This window comes from Crinia signifera, chromosome 2 (genome assembly GCF_055691185.1).
Source record: "Crinia signifera chromosome 2, ASM5569118v1, whole genome shotgun sequence".
Taxonomy (NCBI): Eukaryota; Metazoa; Chordata; class Amphibia; order Anura; family Myobatrachidae; genus Crinia; species Crinia signifera.
This window is the reverse complement of record NC_139218.1, coordinates 339,291,197-339,304,556: the sequence shown is the minus strand read 5'-3', so window position 1 is coordinate 339,304,556 and position 13,360 is coordinate 339,291,197. Positions and strand designations below refer to the sequence as shown.

At 44.6% G+C, this 13,360-nt stretch overlaps 1 long non-coding RNA gene across 5 annotated transcripts in view; it reads left to right on the top strand.

Moving 5' to 3' along the window:
- The window catches only part of LOC146057820 (uncharacterized), a 53,755-nt gene extending 46,920 nt beyond the window's left edge, over positions 1-6,835 (top strand). For 3 of the 5 annotated variants that reach the window (XR_014469782.1, XR_014469785.1, XR_014469786.1), the window contains 2 exons: positions 2,328-3,243; positions 5,468-6,835. This is a non-coding gene — a long non-coding RNA (uncharacterized LOC146057820). The remainder of the gene's footprint in view (positions 1-2,327; positions 3,244-5,467) is intronic. The other 2 variants (XR_014469787.1, XR_014469783.1) reach the window with 2 other exon arrangements.
- Positions 6,836-13,360: the final 6,525 nt, after the last annotated feature.

Genomic DNA, 13,360 nt, shown 5'->3' with positions numbered 1-13,360 from the left:
AAAGTATGAACAAGTTAAATGTTGGTATTTGGACCGTGTCGGTATTTTGACCGTGTCGGTATTTTAAATGTTGGTATTTTAACCGTGTCAGTATTTTAAATGTTGGTATTTTGACCTTGTTGGTATTTTGACCGTCAGTCAACGGTTGTCGGTATTTTGACCGTCGGGATTTTGATTGTAGGTAAATTGACTGCAGTATTATGTGAGACCCCGTCATTCACATTGGCTATTTGTAAAACTACCATCTAACAAAAGGTTTAGAGAACTGATGCCTTGCACTAATTGATTGCATGATAGTTTGTTTCCATCAGCAATTCATTTGTTGAAGTGCAATTGTCAAATGTGTTAATACACTATGCGATTTGGGCCGGATTCTCCAGATTCGGCAGATTGGGCCATGAAATCCATTGAAATCGGCCCATATGTGTGTGACATCCGATCTGATGTCCCATGTGCATCGGATCGGAGCCGGAGATCATACATGCTGCATGTAAGATCTCCTTGTCAGACCCCCTCCCGGGGGTGGTGGAAGGGGATGAGAAAGGGGATTGCATGCAATACATTGTATGCAGAAGTGCCACGTGCGATGAAGGGAGATTGGATGCGACGTCTCCGGAGGGGAGAAGTCGTATAGTGTATGGGCACCTTTAGGTTTAGATGTGCTCAGGAGGAGTTCACCAAGCTTTTTGCCCATACCCAATTAATCCCAGGGCAATCCCAGAAAAGTTTAAAACTGTACCTTCCAAATGGCAAACATACAGTAGCTTCTTCAACAATTGAATGTGTATTATGATACACTTAGTACATTTTGATGGGATACGGTCACTAGGTCTACAAGCATTAAGTCAACAAGCATTAGGTCAACACCACTAGGTCGACATGTATGAAGGTCAACATGTATGAAGGCCAACATGGGTTAGGTCGACAGGTTCATTAGGTCGACACAAGTATTATGTCGACATGGAGAAGGTCGACAGTCAAAAGATCGACACTTTTTTTTGAGCCGACATGGTCGACAGGCGGTATTTCATGCCCTACCATCCTCTAAGGCGTGGCAGGAGAATAAAATAGTGTGTCGAGCATAGCGAGGCACTGTGCCCGAAGCATGGCGAGGGGACGCGATGCACATGTTGACTGTGTCCACGTTCAGGTAAAAAAAAAAGTGAAAACCCCCATGTCGACCAAATGCTTGTGTCGACCCAATGACCCTGTCGACCTTCTTTCATGTCGACCTTCAGACCTAGTGGTGTCGACCTAATGCTTGTCAACCATTTGGTGTCTATCCAATGATCCATACCCCATTTTGATATTGAAAAGGAAGAAAGGTAGATTTATTCCCATTGTTTGGTGGTAAATGTGAGTTGAAGGTCATTTTCTCATTGCACAGTAGCTGGGTAGGGGATATATCTGACGAGACAGGGGGAGACATAAAGCATTACCAATAGAATATGACATCACAGTCATTGGCGGTGGCGATGTGACATCACAGTTACAGGCAGTGGCGAATCTAGCTAAAATCGGGGGAGGAGTGAAAGACAGCAGATGTAGTGCTTGTTGTTTACAAACTAGATCACCTAAAGGAAAGCAATAAAAAAAACACTGGGAGCACTTACATATCCATACATACATGGTCCTGCTTGTAAATTGATTGTACATCGCTATATACTTGCTCCATATTTACTTTCGGTATACAGTACCTCATTGTTTAATCACAATCTATTCACACTTTCCCCTCCAGTTTATCATTGCTCTGACTTTTGATATTCCATCTCATGCTTCCCATCCGCATCAATACAATTCCAAAATCAATGCCATTATCACGTCTGTATTAATTGCATCCCTGTATCAAAAACACACATTACTCATCAGTGATTCCTTTGTGTCCGTTATGTAAAGGGGAGGGAGAAAGACTTGTAGCATCTTAAAGGATTACTTTAGGAGAGACTGATAAAACAAAGTGCTGCATCTTTACCTACTTTGCTGTATTAATCCCCATGAATGCTGTTAGCAGGATACTCAAGGTAGTTACATTATTATCCTAAACTGCTAGGAAAGGTTAGCAGTGCTATTAAAACTTTTAGCCTGTAAACCAAATTGCATTTAAGTTTATGTTGGCTTTTAATGGGGTAGTTAGTGTCCTCATTGGCTCTATGTTTTTGAAAACTCATAAGAGATATTTAATACTGAACACATTGGGAAAATTGCATGAAGATGAATCATGTCGTTTCTTTGGTTGTTTATGGCATGAATATTTTATGATATGTTGATGTTTGTGCTGTTTACATGTAAAGTTTATTAATTGCTGTCGGCTGCTCATTTGTTTACAGAAAGAAGAAAAGTTGAAACGTTTTCTTAATTTAAAGAATAGGGAAACAGAAAGCCACATATTTATGGATGAGTACTATAAATCATGATACAGTTGAGCCAGAAAAGTCTCAAAATATGGAAAAGTGGAAGCAAGTCCTAACGTCTGAAGGATAAGGAGTTGACAAATTCCCAAAGGCAGCAGACTTCAAGACAGCAGGGCAGGAGAATAGAGGGGGATGAACGGAAGACAATGAGGTCTGTTTAGGACATGTTTGAGAAAATGGTTTAACATCTAGGATTAGATGGCAGAGAGGCAGAAGGAGACCCAATTAAGGAGTGAAGGTCACTGGAGAAGAGGTACCAGGGCCGCCGCTACCCACTCAGCAGCTCCTGCAAAGCAGGGAGGCGCCATGCTGAAAAAGCCCTGTCTCCCTCCCTGCTCTGCTAAAGCTGCCTCAGCCCTCACGGTCACTGCCTCCTGCACGCCACCCGCACCGCCTGTCTGACAGCGGGCGGCAGTATGGAGAGGCTGAGCAGCTCCCTGCACCGCGCACACACTGTGCTCCTCCTGCGACCTGCCCCCTCTTCCTCACAGACACTTGCGCTGAGGTATGTAGTGCTGTTTGTGAATGCCTGGATGACATGTCATTTTCGGATCCGCTCCCTACCCATTGCCCCCTGCGCCTGTCAGCTGTCAATCAAATGACGAACAGGCAGCAGCGCTGCCCTTCCTTCCCTCTTCTCAGTGTGCTGTGCCAGTGCCACTGCCAGTCCTCAACACTCCGCCCCCCCTATCTCCTCTCCTCTTCTTCCATCTCCTCCTTCTCTCCCCTCCTTTCCCCCTCATCCACAAGAGGGGTGTAATGGCGTCCTCAGTGTCCTGCCTACGCAGATAGAAGAGGAGGGACTGCACAAGAGTTAAACAGCAAAAGAACAGTGAGTCTTTTATTATACATGTTTATAACAATTTTTTTAATAATTGTAGATTTTTTATATTAATTTAGACACTTTTAAATAATGGGCTGGGTTATGTGTCTAAAGGTGGCCATACACACTGCAATAGGTGTGATGTGCGCTCCTGTGGGCATCGCACAGTACAAAAAGTGTGTGCTGCACATACTATTTGTACTGCTTTCGGATCGCATCGCACACACATTGCATGCATGCCGTGCGATGCAATCTAGCCCATAACGTATGCGATTCTCGCAGCATGTATGGGCACCTGTAGTGCCTGCAATATTTTGCGGACACAGCAGTGAGATGGTGTATGCATACATGTACATGCACCCGAGATCCTCCATAGGATCGCATGTTGCATACGCTCCCACAATCAGGCTGCCGCTTGTTGCAATGGCAATGTGAAAGGGCACAAAATTTATGGTTTGCAGGAGGGCGCCGGACACCCTAGCACCGGCTCTGAGAGGTATATAGGAGCAGGGGCATTTTAAGAGATGAGAGGACCTAGTGCAGCCTCCGCTGTGGTCCTCCTCTTTGACGGCGAGTAGACTCTGGCATTATGCAAGAGTCTACTTGCGCATGCACAGTTCTACTGGAACATGGCGCCTACCCCTTGTTCCCAGGGACATCTCCAGTACACATTGGGAAAATAACTTGTAGCAGTGATTTGTGTCTGCAGTGCAGAGATGACGACGCAGGACTCTGGAGGGGTTAAGTATAATATGTGGGTGCAGTGTGGGCCCCCTGGACACAGGGGCCCATGTGCACTGCGCACACAGTGCATTCATTATAGCAGGCATGTCCAACCTGCGGCCCTCCAGCTGTTGTGAAACTACAAATCCCAGAAGGCCTTGCCACAGTTTTGATATTAGGGAATGCTAAAACTATGGCAAGGCATGCTGGGATGTGTAGTTTCACAACAGCTGGAGGGCCGCAGGTTGGACATGCCTGCATTATAGAAATGCCTAAGCATAGGAATATCATTAGAGTACAGGTGTTCCTCTAGATCAGGCAAGTCCAAAGTATGGCCCTCCAGCTGTTGTGAAACTACAAATCCCACCATGCCTTGCCACAGGTTTGCTATTAGGGAATGCTAAGACTCTGGCAAGGCGTGCTGGGATGTGTGGTTTCACAACAGCTGGAGGTCTACAATTTGGACATGCCTGCTCTAGATGGAAGGAACTAAGTTTCAATTGGAAACCAACCCAAGAACTGATGGTTAAGAACTATAGGATGGCCATGCTGGTCATTTTATGATTTATTGGCATTACACAATATAATGTGTAGGGCAGGCATGTCCAAACTATGGCCCTCCAGCTGTTGAGAAACTAAAAGTCCCATCATGCCTTGCCACAGTTTTGCTATTAGGGAATGCTAAAATTATGGCAAGTCATTCTGGGATGTGTAGTTTCACCACAGCTGGAGGGCCATAGTTTGGACATGCCTGGTGTAGGGGATCAGTTTTACAGTCTTTATAACGTAAGCTTGCATTGAAAAGTGTAATTTTGCTCCACAAAATGATGCTGAATCGTGTGTTGCTTCCATTGATTATTCAAAACATACTTCCCAAAAGTAGACCTTTTGTTCCACTAAGCTATGCATCACACAAAGCTATCCGTACAGTGAGACTGCGGCTGTATCCATGCTCTGGCGCTCTAAGCTACAGTCATCCTAGGAGTCCAACGTTGGAAAAAACATGCCTAGTGGCAGCGCCAGCACAAATATTGGCGGTGCTGAAATACCTAAAGCGCTGACTCTTGTACCTCCATTGTATATCACATGAATCAGGGCCTGGTCAGAGCTGGATCTAAACACTAAAACTACAACTGTCTAGTGAGACTTCAGAGCGTTCAGATCATCTACATTTTAAAATAACAGAAAAATGTCAGTGATGCTGGATTGTCATTAATATTGTTTCAGCTTTGCAAGCATTCTGCAGACTTTTTCATATAGTAAAACGTGGGTGGTTTCGTTGGTAACATATTGCCAAGATAAATCTGGTTCGGGTCTCTTACTCAGGTTTTCTGGCCAGAACAGGATTAGAAAAAGGAGAATTTTCTTCTATTAATAAACAAGTCACCTATTACATTATTGTCCTGCAGGCAGATTTTAAAACGTTGAATTAATAAATGTTGTAAAAGGGTATTTTCCGCTCTTCCTAGGGCTAAGAAACTAATTGTTTCTGTTTCCTACCATCAAATAGGGGGAATATGAAGACAGATTGGTACCTCTCCAGAAATTACAAATGGATGCGCGGAATACGGCAGGCGCTGAACCTTAACCAAATCCCAGAAAAGATATGCTTCAGATGGTTTACTTCTGAAGATAAATGAAGACACATAAAGACATTGTACATAAACTGGGGCAGAAGATAAAGACCTGCGTGAGAAAAATGAGATGGACTACACCACTGCAAAGTTAACAGAGATCGATGACTGAGTAACGGAAATTGAAAAATAGCCGGGTGATGACGAAAGATTACAAATTGCAAGAAAGAAATGAATGCAGAATTGGAAATAGACAGACTAGAGAAGGTGCTTGTTGTTACACCGAGGTTAGAGGCCCCGCATGATTACAATGTCACATCTGTTGTCTGTTATATATATCAGGCATTACATTTCCTATGTGTAAAAAATAGTTGCCGACATTTGTTTTCACCTCTCGGGGAGAAGCCAGTAGTAGTATTTTCAGGGGGCGGGGCGAGTCGCACGTAATCAAGCCCCACCCCATGACAGGCAAACACCGCAATTCGCGGCATTTTAGCCCGGCCCCTCACCTTGGACCCATGGAATCTGGTATTTAGGGCAGTACGGAAGGGGGGGGGGGGGGGGCGGGGGCTGCGTGGCCTATGCGGGAGGATTGCCCACCTTCCCGGGGCTGGGAGGGGGACCCGATTTTCGGGAGCCCCCCAGTAATTCTGGGAGGGTAGGCAAGCCTGGAATAAAAGGACAATATTTGTATATTTTGAAATTTGTATGATAATATGTTTGAAATACTGACAAAATTTACATTATTATAACTGGAAATAGAGCTTAGTTAATCTTGCATTTAACTAAAACAAATTGTGTACAACAAAAGTTATAATACAAATCATTCGGTCATCTTTCAGTCTGTCATTCTGCTGCATTTTCTACCCACTATTTAAAAGCCCGCCAAAATCACAGCTTATTTATTTATTAACAGTTTCTTATATAGGCGCAGCATATTCCATTGTGGAGGAATAGGAGACAGTGATACAACAAACAGGGTATTTACAGACAGTCAAGCTTATGCAATGTACTTTCACTTTGAGCTGTGACAGTTTTTACTTTTACTTTGAGCTGTGACCGTTTTTAGCCAACAATCTCTCCACCCCACCCCCAGTCCCTAATCTGCTCCTACCTCCAATATCTGTCTTCACAGTTCCCTCTCTCCATATCCAGCAAGTTTGAAACAGAACAGTGTCCCTGCAAAATTGTTTTCGCTTTCTATCTTATAGCACATAAAGTAGTAATAGGGTTTGTTGAGTGGCCTCCAGTGGTCAGTGGTGGTACTTCACCTCATAGCGCTGAGGAGTATGTAGCATTTTAAATGGGATGCAGTTTAAATCCCGGCGGTCGGGATCCCGGCGTTCAGAATCCTGACGCTGGAATCCCGACCGCCGAAATCCCAACACCTTCTCCCTCCGTGGGTGTCCACGACACCCCTGGAGGGAGAATAAATTAGCGTGCCGAGCGTAGCGAGGCACTGGGCCGCTGCGTGGCGAGTGCAGCGAGCCCGCAAGGGGGGGGGGGGGCGATCCACGTCCCCCCCTTGTCGGGATTTCGGCAGTCGGGATTCCAGTTATTTATGTCCAATATAATAGTCAAATTATGGACAAACAGAAGAAAATACTGTCCATTACCACATAACTGACCCTAAGGATGAGATATAAATACAATTTATCTAACTTAATATTTGTTTCTGACTTTCTTAATGAGAAACCTTTAGCCTAGGGGTGCCGCAAAAATATTTCTGATGCTTCGGGGTGCCGTGATTCAAAAAAGTTTGGGAACCCCTGGTATACATGATTTATTGTGGATATTAGTGATTTATGCTGTCATCGGTTTATTTACTAATATGGGAGTTCTATTGAAGATGGGATGTTGCTATGGGCAACCAATAAGATTCTATCATCTTCTAGAAGGTGCTAAATAAATAAGAAGTAGGATCTGATTGGTTGCTATCCTTAACATCCCATCTTGAGTAGAACTCCCATCTTAGTAAATTAACCTCTATGGGAAATACAAATGTTTTTACTCTCTTAATGTTAAATACATCATTCTGTGGGGCTGAATCAATGCAGGGTGATGTGCTGCTTTACATCATGGCTGTACATAAATGCCCAGTACTTATCCTAAAACATCACCAATAGTGAGTAGGGTATGGGCCATCTTTGCACGTCATATCAACAGAGGGATCAGTCTCCAACCTAAAGGCCCCCATACATTATGTGATTTGGGACCGATTTCACCTGATTCCGACGGATCAGGCTAAGAAATGCAGGTGAAATCATCCCAAATAGCATGAGTGTGATCATTTGTGGTCCTGTGCGCATTGGATTAGGAGACCATATGTGCTGCATGTAAAATCTCCAGGTCGGGCCCCTTCCCGGCAGCAGGAAACAGGGATCACATGCGTTACTTCTTATGCAGAGGTACTGCATGTGATCCTGCCGCCTGGGAAGGTCCTGGATGTTTCAAGAGAGACTGTATATGACTTCTGCGAGGCAAGAAGTCGCATAGTGTATGGGACTCATAAGGCTTAATGCCTGAGCACCTCAACTGCACAGGCTTACTTCAAACTTCAAACGTACTTAAAAAAATTGCATACAGTATTGTCCCCTTAATTTCTTGAAGGTTCCATACACAGTTTCTCATTATTCTCTATATTTGATTATAGATGGGGACTGATAAGAACCCGTGTTAGGCGAAAAAAATAAAATAAATTGGGGTGGATTTTGATTTATTTAGCGATATTCCAACTTTTTCAAGCCCTCCAAAATATAGGATTTGTCGTACTCTGCGAAATATGCTTCAGTTTTGGCGATGACCTCCTCGTTCGATGTGAATCTCTATCCGCCGAGCCTTTTTTTGGGGGGGAAATAGGAAGAAGTTGCAGGGGGCCAAATCTGGAGAATACGGTGGATGCGGCAGCAATTCATAGTGCAATTTCACCAATTTCACTGTGGCAACGTGGGACGAGTGTGCCACTGCATTGTTGTGGTGGAACGCCACTTTTTCCTTCACTAAGTAGGGCCTTTTTCTCTTCAATGTATCTTCAAATCAGCCCAATAATTCATCATAATACTGCCCTGTGATAGATCTCCCCTTTTCCAAATAGTCGATGAAGATTACACCTTTGGAATCCCAGAAGGTGGCCATAACCTTTTTGGCCGATGGAACAATCTTTGCCTTCTTTGGTGCATGTTTGGTGCAAGTTTGTGAAGGGATTCGGACCAACTAGGTCAAGCATTGGGTCAACACCACTAGGGCAACATGCAGCAAGGTTGACAGTTTGACATGGGTCAAGGTCAACATGGGTCTAGGTCAACAGTCAAAAGGTCGACATGGGGTTTTTCACTGTTTTTTGAGCCGACATGTGCCAACAGGCGGTATTTCATGCTCTACCATCCTCTAGGGTGTGGTGGGAGAACAAAATAGTGTGCGAAGCATTGCGAGCGAAGCGAACGATGCGAGGGAATGCGGTGCACTTCAAACTGTGTCCATGTAGACTGTGTCGACATTCGGGTCAAAAAACAGTGAAATACCCCATGTCGACCGTTTGACTGTCGACCTAGCCCATGTTGACCTAATGTCACGTCGACCTAGACCCATGTCAACATTGACCCATGTCGACCTTAACACATGTCGACCTAGACCCATGTCGACCTTAACCCATGTCAACCTTAACCGATGTCGACTTTGCTGCATGTCGACCTAGTGGTGTCAACCCAATGCTTGTCGACCTAGTTGTTGTAGACCAAACGATCCACACCCATTTGTGAAGTCCACTGTTTTGACTGTTCCTTCATTTCTGGCATGTATTGGTGAATCCATGTTTCATCAACAGTCACATAACGGTGCAGAAACTCAGATTGCACTTAAACAGGTCCAAACACTGCTTTGAAGTTGTCATTCGATTCCGCTTGTTGTCCACAGTGAGCAAACTCGACACCCCTCTTGCCGATAGCTTGGTCATGCCCACATTTTCATGTAGCATATTCTGCAAACATTCAAATGAGATGCCTACAATCGCAACAATCTCTCTAATCTTCACTCGCCAGTCTGCCAATACGATATCATGGATTTTGTTGACCATTTCATCTGTAGTCACTTCATTTGGGTGACCTGGATGTTCTTCATTGAGGACAGATGTACGACCACACTTAAATTAATTTAACCAATATCTGATGGGTTTTCTTTGAAGGTGAAAGGTCCCCATAAACTGCTTTCAATATTTCCTTGATTCTCTCACACATCTTCCCAGCCAAAAACAAGAATCTAATCACCGATCGATACTGCACTTTCTTCATAGTTTTTTTAAATTCAATCATTTTTATTGATTTTGCACACATTAAACAAGACAAACAAACAAGAAGACACGGCAATATACAGGTGGTATACGTGTCAGTACAAGCGTAGTATAATGCAATCATACAAGAGAAAAAACAAACATCCATTGCAGGATATAAATAATAATTCCTATATAGGTTTTGCCAACAGAAATACCCAAAGGCTCCATTCGGGTAGGTGTTCGATATAAAGGAATAGGAATATATTCGTAATGGTCTTATAATAAGTGAAATGTACACTCCCACCACGCTGATTATAAACAGGATATCTATTTAACCACTCAGGCTGAAATCAGAGTATTGTATTTGTTATTGAGGTGTCGAACAAAAAACAAAATAAAACTCTACAAGATGTCTTCAAACACGGGTACTTATCAATCACCCCTATATACTACCAGGGTGTGCCTATATTGATTGCTTTCATATGCTGTACCAGAATGGCAAATTATGGCCATCACACTGAATTAAAATATCTCTTTTAAGATCATGACTGAGATTGGCTAAAGGAGAACCAATTTTGGTACTTGTTACCTAGAATGGCGCCCATCGCGGGCCATTTTAATGACATGCGATGCCCGCGATTTCACATAGAAATGAATGGTAAAAGGTAAATCGCGTTGGTCGCATCGCATGCGGCCAAAAAACGCATGCGATGCGACCGACGCGATTACCACGATTTACATAGGGAACAATGTTAAATGGCCCAATTGACCCGATTTCACATAGGGAACAATGTTAAATGGCCCACAGACCCCAAATAGCCACCCTGAAGTGTGAAATGGCCCCCCAATTGTTAATGCCACTCCTCCGACCTTTTCATACCTCCGCTATCCACGTCGGCGTGGAGTTGAGAATAGAAAGTGTGGCAAGCGCAGCGAGCCACCGAGCCCGAAGCATGGCGAGCGCAGCGAGCCCCGCGTGGGGACGCGGATACCTGTGAAGCCCGCGAGGGGACGCGGATACCTGTGAAGGTATCCGCGTCCACTCGCGGGGCGTGCTGCGCTCGCCACGCTTCGGGCTCGGTGGCTCGCTGCGCTCGCCACATTTTCTATTCTCAACTCCACGCCGACGTGGATAGTGGGGGTATGAAAAGGTCGGAGGACGCGTACCGCCGCCCCTCGCGGGCTCGCTGCGCTCGCCACGGTTCGGGTTGACGTTGATCGTGGGGTGGCGTTAACAATTGGGGGGGCCATTTCACACTTCAGGGTAGCTATTTGGGGTCTGTGGGCCATTTAACATTGTTCCCTATGTGAAATCGGGTCAATTGGGCCATTTAACATTGTTCCCTATGTAAAATCGCGGTAATCGTGTCGGTCGCATCGCATGCAATTTTTTGGACGCATGCGATGCGACCGACGGGATTTTTTTCCTTGCGATGCCTAGGATCAAAATCGTGGGTGCCGTTCTAGGTAACAAGTACCCCAATTTTCAACTAATTGATACATTTTATTTGTAGTTATTATAATAAATCTTCTCTTCCTATGAAATATCTCATATCTCATTTGTTCCCAGGGACATATCCAGTCTGCATGCGCAAATCACTCTGAAATGGCTATGGAAGCCATTTATCTAGTGATTTGTCTCTCTTTTGCCGAGACTCTGGAGGGGTAAGTATAATGTTTGGGTGCAGTATGTGCAGTGTGCTTCCCCCTGGACCCAAGGGCCAATGAGCACCGCACATACTGCACCTATTATAGAAGCTTACGAGCAGGGCCCTCCTACCTTTTGACTGTCTGTAAATACCCTGTTTATTGTATCACTGTCTCCAAAAAAACAAATGAGATGCCTACAATCGCAACAATCTCTCTAATCTTCACTCGCCAGTCTGCCAATACGATATCATGGATTTTGTTGACCATTTCATCTGTAGTCACTTCATTTGGGTGACCTGGATGTTCTTCATTGAGGACAGATGTACGACCACACTTAAATTAATTTAACCAATATCTGATGGGTTTTCTTTGAAGGTGAAAGGTCCCCATAAACTGCTTTCAATATTTCCTTGATTCTCTCACACATCTTCCCAGCCAAAAACAAGAATCTAATCACCGATCGATACTGCACTTTCTTCATAGTTTTTTTAAATTCAATCATTTTTATTGATTTTGCACACATTAAACAAGACAAACAAACAAGAAGACACGGCAATATACAGGTGGTATACGTGTCAGTACAAGCGTAGTATAATGCAATCATACAAGAGAAAAAACAAACATCCATTGAAGGATATAAATAATAATTCCTATATAGGTTTTGCCAACAGAAATACCCAAAGGCTCCATTCGGGTAGGTGTTCGATATAAAGGAATAGGAATATATTCGTAATGGTCTTATAATAAGTGAAATGTACACTCCCACCACGCTGATTATAAACAGGATATCTATTTAACCACTCAGGCTGAAATCAGAGTATTGTATTTGTTATTGAGGTGTTGAACAAAAAACAAAATAAAACTCTACAAGATGTCTTCAAACACGGGTACTTATCAATCACCCCTATATACTACCAGGGTGTGCCTATATTGATTGCTTTCATATGCTGTACCAGAATGGCAAATTATGGCCATCACACTGAATTAAAATATCTCTTTTAAGATCATGACTGAGATTGGCTAAAGGAGAACCAATTTTGGTACTTGTTACCTAGAATGGCGCCCATCGCGGGCCATTTTAATGACATGCGATGCCCGCGATTTCACATAGAAATGAATGGTAAAAGGTAAATCGCGTTGGTCGCATCGCATGCGGCCAAAAAACGCATGCGATGCGACCGATGCGATTACCGCGATTTACATAGGGAACAATGTTAAATGGCCCAATTGACCCGATTTCACATAGGGAACAATGTTAAATGGCCCACAGACCCCAAATAGCCACCCTGAAGTGTGAAATGGCCCCCCAATTGTTAATGCCACTCCTCCGACCTTTTCATACCTCCGCTATCCACGTCGGCGTGGAGTTGAGAATAGAAAGTGTGGCAAGCGCAGCGAGCCACCGAGCCCGAAGCATGGCGAGCGCAGCGAGCCCCGCGTGGGGACGCGGATACCTGTGAAGCCCGCGAGGGGACGCGGATACCTGTGAAGGTATCCGCGTCCACTCGCGGGGCGTGCTGCGCTCGCCACGCTTCGGGCTCGGTGGCTCGCTGCGCTCGCCACATTTTCTATTCTCAACTCCACGCCGACGTGGATAGTGGGGGTATGAAAAGGTCGGAGGACGCGTACCGCCGCCCCTCGCGGGCTCGCTGCGCTCGCCACGGTTCGGGTTGACGTTGATCGTGGGGTGGCGTTAACAATTGGGGGGGCCATTTCACACTTCAGGGTAGCTATTTGGGGTCTGTGGGCCATTTAACATTGTTCCCTATGTGAAATCGGGTCAATTGGGCCATTTAACATTGTTCCCTATGTAAAATCGCGGTAATCGTGTCGGTCGCATCGCATGCAATTTTTTGGACGCATGCGATGCGACCGACGGGATTTTTTTCCTTGCGATGCCTAGGATCAAAAT